The sequence below is a fragment of the Gorilla gorilla genome, chromosome 1 (genome assembly GCF_029281585.2).
Source record: "Gorilla gorilla gorilla isolate KB3781 chromosome 1, NHGRI_mGorGor1-v2.1_pri, whole genome shotgun sequence".
Taxonomy (NCBI): Eukaryota; Metazoa; Chordata; class Mammalia; order Primates; family Hominidae; genus Gorilla; species Gorilla gorilla.
Window position 1 is genome coordinate 176802267 of NC_073224.2, and position 12980 is coordinate 176815246.

The 12980-nt window shown below is 37.0% G+C and overlaps 1 long non-coding RNA gene across 2 annotated transcripts in view; it reads left to right on the plus strand.

Annotated features, from left to right (window-relative positions):
- Nucleotides 1–12980, plus strand: part of LOC129527185 (uncharacterized) — a 169483-nt gene that overhangs the window by 127785 nt on the left and 28718 nt on the right. For both annotated transcript variants that reach the window (XR_008672177.2, XR_008672186.2), the window contains exon 4: nucleotides 1290–1429. This is a non-coding gene — a long non-coding RNA (uncharacterized lncRNA). The remainder of the gene's footprint in view (nucleotides 1–1289; nucleotides 1430–12980) is intronic.

Below are 12980 nucleotides of genomic sequence, written 5' to 3' on the forward strand. Positions count from 1 at the left end.
TATGGGCCGGGCGTTCTTCTTAAGAGGCCGAAGCAGGCAGATCACGAGGTCAAGAGATCGAGACCATCCTGGCCAACATGGTGAAACCCCATCTCTACTAAAAATACAAAAATTAGCTGGGTGTGGTGGCACACCTGTATGTATTCCCAGCTACTTGGGAGGCTGAGGCAGGAGAATCGCTTGAACTCGGGAGGTGGAGGTTACAGTGAGCTGAGATCAGGCCACTGCACTCCAGCCTGGTGACAGAGTAAGACTCCGTCTCAAAAAAAAAAAAAAAAAGAAAGAAAATATGTATTGGTTTTGCTATGAGGATTCTGTCCTCTTTTTATATTTCAATTTTTTATTTTGAAAAATTTCAGTTTTACAGGAAAGTTGAAAGATGTTGGAAATTTTTAAAGGCTTTGCTTTCTAGAAAGGTACTAATGTAGCCGTGAATGAGTTTGCTCATTTTACCATATCCTGTCCCAAAGTGAGTATTAACATTTAGACAAAACTTGATCTATCTGATGGGTGAAAAAAAAAAAGATTTCTTAATTCAAAATTATTTGGTTACTGGCAAGGTTGAGAGTACTTCTAGTACTTTATTAGCTATTTCTTACCCTTGATTCTATTAATTGTTCATTTTCTTTATTCATTTTTCTTTTTTTTTTCTTTTTTTTTTTTTTTTTTTGAGATGGAGTCTCACTCTGTCGCCCAGGCTGGAGTGTAGTGATGCAATCTCGGCTCACTGCAACCTCCGCCTCCTGGGTTCAAGTGATTCTCTGGTCTCAGCCTCCTGAGCCGCTGTGACTACAAGTGCACGCCACCATGCCCAGCCAATTATTGTATTTTTTAGTAGAAACGGGGTTTCACCATATTGGACAGGCTGGTCTCGAACTCCTGACCTCGTGATCTGCCCACCTTGGCCTCCCAAAGTGCTGGGATTACAGGCGTGAGCCACCATGCCTGGCCTATTTATTTTTCTAATAGATCTTTAGTTTTTTCCATTACCAATATCTATGCATTCATCACATATGAAAGATAATTATTCTTTCTCATATTTGTAACATATTTTTCCAGTTTATTCATTTATTTTTTCCAGATTCCTTTTTAAGCCGTAAAAATTAAATTACAACATGTTTGTGTCATCAAATATTTTGACCTATTATTTGGAATTTTTACCATTACTTTGGATGGTCCTGCCCAATCTGAGACAGATAACTAATAACTTATATTTTCTTCTAGTTTTTATCTGTTTGTTTTTGTTACAGTTAGCTATTCAAACGAAATTTATTTGTGTGTTCTACAAGGATTCTTACTTTGAGTAGCCAACTTGCAGAATACAATAGAATTTTGGGAGGAACCCCTCGATGCCTGGCTTTACTGTTGGAGAGACAGTACAGTATACACCAGATGACTTATTTGTGAACCATGGAAACGTTTGGAAAAGGTAAAGCAGACAATACACTGAAGAATCATTTGTCACAAGTAATTGCGGGCAGTCAAAAAGAGCTGGGAGAGTATATGAATCATGACGTAAGAACTGTAAAGGGCAGGTATTTGAGTCCAGTCAGCGGCTATTATTGAACAGGATGGTACTCAAATGAGATACAAATTTTATGCCAAGAGGGGCAAGTCTACAGAACAAATCATTCTGGTTTGTGCCCCAGCTTCTGTAAAATAGGAAATTTTTTCATCAATTTTTGCTCTCTCATTTAAAAAAATTAACTATAGTCCATAGTTCATTAGCGTTTCTTTAATTTTTTAAATTTATTGTTAAATTGACAAAAATTGTGTATATTTATTGTATACATGTTGTTTCGAAATATGTATACTATATGTGAAATGTCTGTTGAACTAATTAATGTGCATTACTTCACATTTATCCTTTTTGTAATGAGAACATTACAAAAGTCTATTATTTTAGCAATTCTCAAGAATATAATACATTGTTATTAACTATAGTCACCATGTTGCACAATAGATCTCTTTATTTCTCCCATCTAATTGAAATTTTGTATCCTTTGTATCCTTTGCCCATATCTCCCCAGTCCTTCATGCCCTGAGCCCCTCTAACCACCATTTTACTCTCTATTTTTATGAATTCAACTTTTTTATACTCCACTTATAAATGAGATCATGCAGTGTTCATCTTTCCATGCCTAGTTTATTTCACTTACCATAATGTCCTCCAGGTTCATCCACTTATTCCAAATGACAGGAGTTTCTTCTTTTTAAAGAGTGAATAGTATTCCATTGTGTGTGTATATACTATTGTATTCCATTCCAATATGCTTCTCTCTCACTCTCTCTCTTCCTCTTCCTCTCCCTCTCTCTCTCTATATATGTGTATATACCCATATATGTATACCTACATATGGGTACATATGGGTATATGGGTATATATGGGTACCCATATATGTACATATATATGGGTACCCATATATGTATACATATATGGGTATATACACATATGTGTACATATATGGGTATATACACATATGTGTATATATGTGTATATACATACTGGAGGCTTAGGTTGATTCTACCTATATGTATATGTATATACATATACATATACGTATGCATATGCGTATACATATATGACATATACATATACATACAAGGCCAAAGAAGCATCCAGTATGTATATATACATACATAGTATGTATGTATGTAGGTCAATTTTACCTCTTAGCTATTGTGAATAATGCCGCAGTGAACATGAGAGTGCAGTTATCTCTTTGACATACTGATTTCATATTCTTTGGATGCATACCCAGTAGTGGGATTGCTAAATCATGATAGTTCTTTTTTAAATTTTTGGAGCAACCTCCATATTGTTTTTCATAATGGCTGTACTAGTTTCTATTTCCACCAGCAATGTGCAAGGATTCCTTCTTTTCCACATCCTCTCCAACCCTTGTCTTTTGCCTTTTTGATAATTGCTGCTGTAACAGGTGTGTGGTGATATCTCATTGTGGTTTTATTTTGCATTTCTCTGATGATTAGTGATGTGGAGCATTTTTTAATATACCTCTTGGCCATTGCATGTCTTTTTTACAGAAACGTCTGTTCAGATCCTTGGCCCATTTTAAAATTGGATTATCTGTTTTCTTACTATTGAGTTGTTTGAGTTTCTTATATGTTTTAGATATTAAACCCTTATCAGATGCCTGGCTCTCTAATCTTTTGCATCCTTTTCATTCCGTTTTTTTCTCCTTGTCTTTTGGTCGCAGTAAATCATAGTATCTATAGGTATGAAAAGTTTGGCTTGTGCAATTTATGTGTGCTACTGGGGATGTGAAACAAAGCTGAACCATGGCACCCCAAACCTGCCCTTACTGGGGTTCGGTGTGACTTGATAAACCTGCATAGATGTCAAACATCCAAAGTCTTCATTTCTAATTGAGAAATAAAAAATCATCTTCAGTTAATAAGAGCGTTTTAATTATGTGTGGCTCCTAAGAAAAATGTTGAAAGATCTCCTTTCTCCCAAGATCTTTGCCTTGCACTCTAGGGAAATAGCATCTACACTTTTGTTAATACTGGGCATTGTAAAAACCACTTAGCATCTTGCTATATCTGACTGCATCAACACCCCCAGTTCCCCCAAAAATATTGAGTCAGCCAAAGGAGAGAAATAATAATTCATTAAACAACTACTGTGAGGCAACTCCCAAATATATTTTACCTTATTTAATTGTTAGTAGTTTCTACAATGTAGCTATTATCATTCCCATTTTACTGATGAGGAAATCAATCGAGTACCCTGTACCCCAAAGTCACAGGGCCATTTGCATGGTTGAACTGGAATTCAATCAGAGATCCGTACACGGCTGAAAAATGCACTTCCCCTTCACTCCACTCATGTTTAAAGCCCCTTTCTCTAGAGCCAAACATCAAAATTCCACAAGAACCTGACAGAAAAGGGGAAATAGGCCAGGGTGAACTGCAAAGCTCATGTCTTGCTCAAAGAGGACAGCTACTAATCAGTTTCAGCCATTGCTCCTTCTGTTGCCATTCAGAAATGCAGGTCCAGTGTTTCTTGATCTGACTTTTCAAAGGAAGGTGAAAGCCTGCATTTTGATGTGAAATCTGTCAATGTTTAAATGCTGCCAATCAATTACAAATTGTTTTAATTGTGTGGGCCAAATAAAATATATTTGTTGGTTGTATTTAGTCCTTGCCTTATACTTCACTTCAACTAACTACAGACTTTCAGATATGACAAGGAATTAATTAGAACAGTACTATTCAATAGAAATGTAATGCCATCCACATATATAATGTTAAATTTTCTAGTAGCCACATTAAAAAGTTTAAAAAAGGGTAAAATTAATTTTAATAATATGTTGTATTTATCCCAATATATCCAAAATGTTATTATTTTAACATACAATAAATATAAAGATTATTAATGAGATATATCACTTACAGAACATCTCAATTTTTCCTAGCAATATTTCTAGTGCTCCATAGTCACATTTGGCTGGTAGCTACCATATGGAGCAGCATAGGTTTGGAAGCTATAAATATCTCCCAGGTGGGACCTGTTTATTGGGAAATTTCATCTTCACCAGGAAACCATGCCCTACTCTAGCTGGTCTTAGAATTTGTCAAAAGCCTCATTTTTCCTTAGGTAAATGAAAGGAATTTCCCATTCTTTTTTTTTTTTTTTTTTTCTGAGACGGAGTCTCGCTCTTTCGCCCAGGCTGGACTGCAGTGGTGTGATCTCGGCTCACTGCAAGCTCCGCCTCCTGGGTTCACATCATTCTCCTGCCTCAGCCTCCCGAGTAGCTGGGACTACAGGCTCCCGCCACCACACCTGGCTATTTTTGTTGTTGTTGTTGTTGTTGTATTTTTAGTAGAGACGGGGTTTCATCATGTTAGCCAGGATGGTCTCGATCTCCTGACCTCGGGATCCGCCCGCCTCGGCCTCCCAAAGTGCTGGGAATACAGGCGTGAACCACCGCTACCGGCCGGGAATTTCCCATTCTTTTAGCTATGACAGAATTCAGTTTGTTAGGAAAAATTGATGATTAAATTTACTTTAGTATCTTAGAGACTTTGCATCGAATACTTCTTTAAACTTCTTCAACAAACATGAATTTGTTCGATAAATGTCAAGTAAACAAAAGAGTAAAGAATGTCAGCTTTACGAAAATGATGATTAATGTTCTGAAGTGTAGTACCTAAGTGTTTGTAAATTCAACTCAATGAGCTGTTTATTAGAGTTTTCTATCTGTTGTTGTGATGCAGTAATTTCATTTAAGGAACAGCTGGATATAAAACTTACAGGGGTTTCGAATGCGGGGCAATGTGGAGATTAAAAATGATATTCTTAGAGAACTCCAAATATAGAGTTGGATATTTCTAATGGATATGGTATATAACAGGTGTCTTAGCTTGGGCCACCATAACAAAACATCACAGACTGGGCAGCTTAAACAACAGAAATTTATTTTCTCACAGTTGTGGAGTCTGGGAAATCCAAGATCAAGGTACCAGCAGATTTGGCGTCTGGCTAGGGGCTCGTTTCCTGGCTTGCAGTTGGCCACCTCTTTATTGTGTCCTCGCATGGTGGAGAGAGAGTAAGCTCTTTGGTCTCTCTCTCGCTCTCTCTTTTTTTTTTCTTAGAGATGGGGTCTTGCTTTGTCTCCCAAGCTGGAATGAAGTGGCATGATCATAGCTCACTGCAGCCTTGAACTCCCGGGCTCAAGGGATCCTTCCTGCCTCATGCTCCTGCGTAGCTGAGGCTATAAGAGCTAGTGTCTCTTCTTCTCCTTCTTCTTTTTTTTTTTTTTAAAGAGGTTCTGGGCACTGTACCCAATGTGTACCTAATGGGGTACACTGTACCCGGTGTGCAGTCTTTTATCCCTCAGCCCTCCCACCTTTTCCCCTAAGTCCCCAAACTCCATTGTATCATTCTTATGCCTTTGCATCCTCATAGCTTAGCTCCCACTTATGTGTAAGAGTATATGATGTTTGGTTTCCTATTCCTGAGTTACTTCACTTAGAATGATAGTCTCCAATTCCATACACGTTGCTGCAAATGCCATTATTTTGTTTCTTTTTATGACTAATATTCCATTGTGTGTGTGTGTGTATAGATATAGATATAGATATATCTCACATTTTCTATATCCACTCCATTGATGGGCATTTGGGCTGGTTCCATATTTTTGCAATTGTAAGTAACTAATTTTATTGGATCAGAGACATATCCTTATGAATTTAACCTTAATAATTTCCATCAGAGCCCAATTTCCCAATATAGCCACATTGGAGGTTGGGGCTTCAATATATGGATATCGAGGGGACAAAATTCTGTCCATAGGAACAATTTTCAGGGACAGAATAAGAGTTTTATTTTCTTTTCTCATGTTTATTTTGGACCTTTTCAAATCACATCAGAATCAAGCAGTGTGAAAGACAAAAGGGACCACAGTGGGCATCTAAAATCCACAGGTCCTCAGTTATTTAATTAGTGGTTGAAGTAAGTCAAGTAGCTAGGACTCTTGAATTCCTTTGTAGTGTTCTTTCTATTATGTTGTTCATTCATTCATTGACTTACTCTATAAAAATTGAGCACCTACCATGTACTGTATTCTCAGGGAAAGGAAGACTCAGACCTAGCTTTCAAGGAAAGTATCCCAGGTCTCTTCTATCCCAGCACTAGTCTCATTAGAAAATATATTAGGCCATATCTAGTATATACATGTATATATATATATGTTTGTTTGTTTGTTTTGTTTTGAGACAGAGTTTCGCTCTTGTTGCCCAGGGTGGAGCGCAATGGCATGATCTTGGCTCACCACAACCCCGCCCCCCGGGTTCAAGAGATTCTCCTGCCTCAGCCTCCCGAGTAGCTGGGATTACAGGCATGCGCCACCACGCCTGGCTAATTTTGTATTTTTAGTAGAGACGGGGTTTCTCCATGTTGGTGAGGCTGGTCTTGAACCCCGACCTCAGGTGATCCGCCCGCCTCAGCCTCCCAAAAGCACTGGGATTACAAGGGTGAGCCATCGTGCCGTGCCCTAGTATTAATATTAATGATAATAGTGATTAGTCCTTAAGCCCCCAAAATATACCAAGCTGTGCCAAGCACTCCATGTACGTTATCGGTTTCGATCCTTATGGCAAGTTTGTGAATATTAATTATATACTCGTTTTATAGATGAGGAAAAGTATCTTAACAAAGATCATCTTAGAAAGTAGCTGTGCTGACTAATTCAGACCTGACTGCAATGCCCAGGTGTTTCCAGGTGTAATGGAAATTCTTTCTTTCTTTCTTTCTTTCTCTTTCTTTCTTTCTTTCTCTCTCTCTTTCTCCTTCCTTCCTTCCTCTCTCCCTTCCTTCCTTTCTTTCTTTCTCTTTCTTTCTTTCTTCTTTCTTTCTTTCTTTCTTTCTTTCTTTCTTTCTTTCTTCTTTCTTTCTTTCTTTCTTTCTTCTTTCTTCTTTCTTTCTTTCTTCTTGGAGTCTTGCTATGTCACCCAGGCTGTCTTGAACTCCTGATCTCAAATGATCCTCTCACCTTGGCCTCCTAAAGTCCTGGGATTACAGGCATGAACCACTGCACCTTGCCAAAACATTTTCTTTGGGACTTATAAACATATTTTATGAATATTGTAAGCTTTTTGAGACTATATGTTATGTAGGACACAGAGTCAACATTTTTAAGTTCAAGTTAAATTAGTCTAGCTCTAGAGATGAGAGAAAAGAGCCTGTGTGCATACTAACACGGAGAAGAAAGTTTGCCTGTGTAGTGGAGAAAAGATTTCTTTCCTTACCCATTGCTAGGTTCATGGTGGAGACCCCTACAGCAAAAGACAGATTAACAAGAAAAAAAAGCAAACATACAGACTTATTTAATACAGGCATACTTTATTATATTGCACTTCACAGATACTGCGTTTTAAAAAAATTAGTTTGTGGCAGCCCTATTTTTTTTTTCCAATAGCATGTGTTCACTTCATGTCTCTATATCACATTTTGGTAATTCTCACAGTATTTCAAACATTTTCATCATGATTATATCTATTATAGTGATCTGTGATCAGTAGTCTTCGATGTTACTATCATAATTATTTTGGTCTCCATGAACAGCACCCATATAAGACAGTGAAGTTATTCAAGAAATATTGTGTGTGTTCTGACTGCTCCACTAACTAGCTATTCTCCCATCTGTCTGTCTCCTTGGGTCTCCTTATTTCCTGACACACAACAATATTGAAATTAGGCCAATTAATAACCCTACAACGGCTTCTAAGCATTCAAGATAAGTCAAGTCAAAAGTTAGAAATGATTAAGCTTAGTGACGAAGGCATGTCAAAAGCCAAAATAGGCCAAAAGCTAGGTCTTTTGAGCCAAACAGTTAGCCAAGTTGTGAATTTAAAGGAAAAGTTCTTCAAAGAAATTAAAAGTGCTATTCCAGTGAATACAAGAATGGTAAGAAAGCAAAACAGCCAAAGCAGACTTATTGTTGATATGCATAAAGATTGAGTGGTTTGGATAGAAGATCAAACCAGCCACAACCTTCCCTTGAGCCAAAGCCTAATCCAAAGCAAAGCTCTGATTCTTTTCCATTCTATGAAGGCTGAGAGAGGTGAAGAAGCTGCAGAAGAAAAGTTGGAAGTTAGCAGAGGTTGGTTAATGAGGCTTAAGGAAAGAAGCCATATCCATAATATAAAAATGCAAGATGAAGCAGCAAATGATGATGTAGAAGCTGCAGCAAGTTATCCAGGAGATCTAGCTAAGATAATCGATGAAGGTGGCTACACTAAACAACAGATTTTCAACGTAGATGAAACAGCCTTCTATTAGAAGGTGTCATCTAGGACTTTCATAGAGAAAAATCAATACCTGGCTTCAGAGTTTCAAAGGACAGGCTGACTCTCTTGTTAGGGGCTAATGTAGCTGGTGACCTTAAGTTGAAGCCAATGCTCATTTACCATTCCAAAGATCCTAAGGCCCTTAAGAATTATGCTAAATCTACTCTGCCTGTGCTCTTAGAAATGGAACAATAAAGCCTGGATAACAGCACATCAGTTTATGGCATGGTTTACTGAATATTTTAAGCCCCCTGTTGAGACCTACTGCTCAGAAACAAAGATTCCTTTCAAAAGATTACTGCTCATTGACAATGCACCTGGTCACCCAAGAGCTTGGATGGAGATGTACTAGGAGATAAATGTGTTCATGCCTGCTAACACAACATCCATTCTGCAGCCTATCAATCATGTAGTGATTTCCAACCTTCAAGTCTTGTGATTTCAGAAACACATTTCATAAGGTTATAGCTACCATAGATAGTGAATCATGTGACGGATCTGGGCAAAGTAAACTGAAAACCTTCAGGAAATAATTCACCATTCTAGATGCCATGAGAACATTTGTGATTCATGAAAGGAGGTCAAAATATCAACATTAATAAGAGTTTGGAAGAAGTTGATTCTAACCCTCATGGATGACTTAGAGGGGTTCAAGACTTTGGTGGAGGAAGGAACTGAAGATGTAGAAATAGCAAGAGAAGTAGAATTAGAAGTGGAGCCTGAAGGTATGACTGAATTGCTGCAATCTCATGATAAAACTTGAATGAACTAGGAGTTGCTTCTTATGGATGAGCAAAGAAAGTGGTTTCTGAGATGGAATGGAGTCTATTTCTTGTGAAGACACTGTGAAAATTGTTGAAAGGGCAACAAAGGATTTAGAATATTCCATAAACTTAGTTGATAGAGCAGCAACAGGTCTTGAGAGGATTAACTCCACTTTTATAAGAAGTTCTACTACAGGTAAAATGCTATCAACAGTATCGCATGCTACAGAGAAATCTTTCCTGAGAGTTAAATGATGAGGCAAACTTCACTGTTGTCTTATTTTAAGAAATTGCCACAACCACCTCAGCCTTCAGCAACCACTACCCTGATCAGTTAGCAGCCATCAACATCAAGACAAGACCCTCCACAGCAGAAAGACGATGACTTGCTGAAGGCTTATATGATCATTAGTAATTTTTAGCAATAAAATATTTTCAAATGAAGGTATGTTGTACATTTTTTTAGACATAATGTTATAGCATACTTAATAGATTACAGTATAGTGTAAACATAACTTTTATATGCACTGGGAAACCAAAAAATCTTGTGACTCTCTATTGTGACACTTGCTTTGTTGCAGGGATCTGCAACATATCTTAACGTAGAAAGAAAACCTAACGTATTGTGTTATGACATGATGACAGATCACAGCTACCATGTCACTAGGCCATAGGAATTTTTCAGCTCCATTAAAATCTCATGGGACCCCTGTTTTATATGCGATCAGTCCATCATTGATTAAGCACATACTACGCTGTAGACAAGCCGTTCTCAAATTGAAGTTCATGTGTCCCCTGGGTTCCCCAAGACTTTTTCAGTAAGTCCACAATGTCAAAACAATTTTCACAATGATGTTAAGACACTATTTGCATTTTTACTGTGTTAGCATTTGCTCCAATAGTGTAAAAGCAATGGTGAGCAAAACTGTTGCTGCCTTAACATGAATTGAAGCATGGCAGCAGAATCTGCCACTAATGCGTTGTTGTATTTATCACTGCCATGCACACACAGGGGGAAAAAGCCAGTTTCACTTAAGAATGCTTTGATGAAGCAGTAAAAATTATTAATTTTAATAAATATAGACCCTTGAATCCACACCCATTCAATCTTCTATATGACACCATGGAAATATGCATAAAGCACTCTGATACACACCAAAGCATGAGGCTTGTCTTGAGGAAAAACACTTGCATGAGTGAGTAGCCACTTTTTTTCATGGAACACATTTTCACTTGAAAAGAACAACTGACAGGCAAACTACATTTATTTAGACATGGGTATTTCTGGCTGATGTTTTCTCAAAAATGAATGAAGGGAGCCTGTCACTTTGAGGAAAAATGACTGACAATATTTGTTACCAATGATAAAATTTGAACTTTCATATGAAAATTAGAATTCTGGAGGACTTTTATGCATCACCGTGAAATTGTCAGCTTCCCCAAATCTAAAGACTTTTCTGATGAGACATGATGCTATTAATGAATGCGATTTTTTTCCATGTTGCATAATGAAACATGTCAATGTTTTGTAGATCTGCATAACCCAGTGAACCAACACTATTCGAAATGACCAATGCATGATGGTGTAAAATTGTATGTGAATGAAAGACCCACTCAAAGTGCGGGATAGCCACTGTATTTTAATACAACAGAATATAAAAAGTTGATTGATATTGTTTCAGATTCCACATCTCAACTTATCTAACTAACCAGATATTACTTGTCAGATTGATAGAGTATTCAAGAAAAATATCCACAGTTATCTGAAAAGACTATTAAAATACTCCTCTCTTTTTCAACTACATGTCTATGTGAGGCTCAATTTTCTTCTGATTCTTAAATAAAAACAACATACTGTAATAGATATTAAAGCCAGACAGACACTAAGGACACATACAAATATGGAAAACAAAGTCAGTCCTCTTGCTTTTTTAAAAAGATATAGTTTTTTCATAAAAATGTTATTTATGTTAATACATAATGTGTATAACATATAACAATATTTATTATTGTTATTTTAAAATAAATTAGTAAAGAAATATTAAAATGTGAATATTGTAAATATCTATAGCTACAACCCACGTAAAAGCTCTTTGGAGTTCTTACAAATTTTTAAGAGAATAAAAGGGTTCTGAAACTAAAAAAGTTTGAGATTTGCTATTCTAGATGTCCTAGTAATCATTTGATGTGTATAATCTTGCTTCATCCTCACAACCACTCTAAGTATTATATCTACTACTATTATTTTCATTTAACAATTGAGGAAAATGAGAAAGTTAAAAAACTTGTCCAAGATCATGTAAGTAGTAAAACAGAGCTACAAACTCAGGAAGTAAGTGTAATCAACAATTTCTTTGGAATGATAGAGAGGGAGAAAAATATTTCACAAAGAAGGCAAAATTGTACAAGCTGTGATGGGGGAATCAATAGGAAAAGGAGGGTAGGACATTTGGGGCAGAGGGATAGCATGAATCAAAGCTTTGTGAGTGAATGGTTAGGTCAGGGGTTCCTAACCTTTTTTGTGCTAGAACCCCTTCGGCCATCTAGTGAAGCCCACTGAACCTTTCTCAACATAATGTTTTTAAATGAATAAAATGAAATACATAAGACTATGAAGGGAACCAGTTATATATTCTATATATGGCTATCAAAAGATAAAAATCTCAAAGATATGATATAGTAATATATATCCTTCATTATTAATGCATTAAATAACAAGATCTAGTGGTGAGAAGTGTTGGTGAACATAAGTGCTATTTCTGTAACAATTAATTATAAAGTGAGATGAAAATATCTGTGATTTCTAAGAGTGACAAAGTCATAGATACTGTTCATGTTACAGTGATTACATTAGCAGATAGTAAAACTAAAGAAGTAAACTTTCCCCATTCAAGTTCACATATTCAAGGGTCTTTGGATGCCAAGTTAAGAACCCTTAGGTTTAGGGTAAGCCTCATGTTCTTTTATTTATGTTGCCAATCCTCTGGTAAAGGAAGTGCTAATGAACAAAGATAGAATAGTAGCAGCAGCAGTAATAGTAATAGTAGTAATAAGAGTAGAAATAGTAAGAGAAGTAGCAAACACCACAGTAGTAGTAGTAGTCATATTCATAGTCACAGCAGCAGTAGTGATGGTAGTAATAGGTACTGAGTACTTACTACCTGCCAAGAACTCTTCTAAGTGCTTTACAAATAAAGGGCAGAAGTGAGGCAAGCTCTCTATAAAGAGGAAAGAAGGGCCGGGTGCAGTGGCTCATGCCTGTAATCCCAGCACTTTGGGAGGCCGACATGGGTGGATCATTTGAGGTCAGGAGTTTGAGACCGTCCTGGCCAACATGGTGAAACTCCATCTCTACTAAAAATGCAAAAGTTAGCTGGGTGTCGTGGTGTACACCTGTAATCC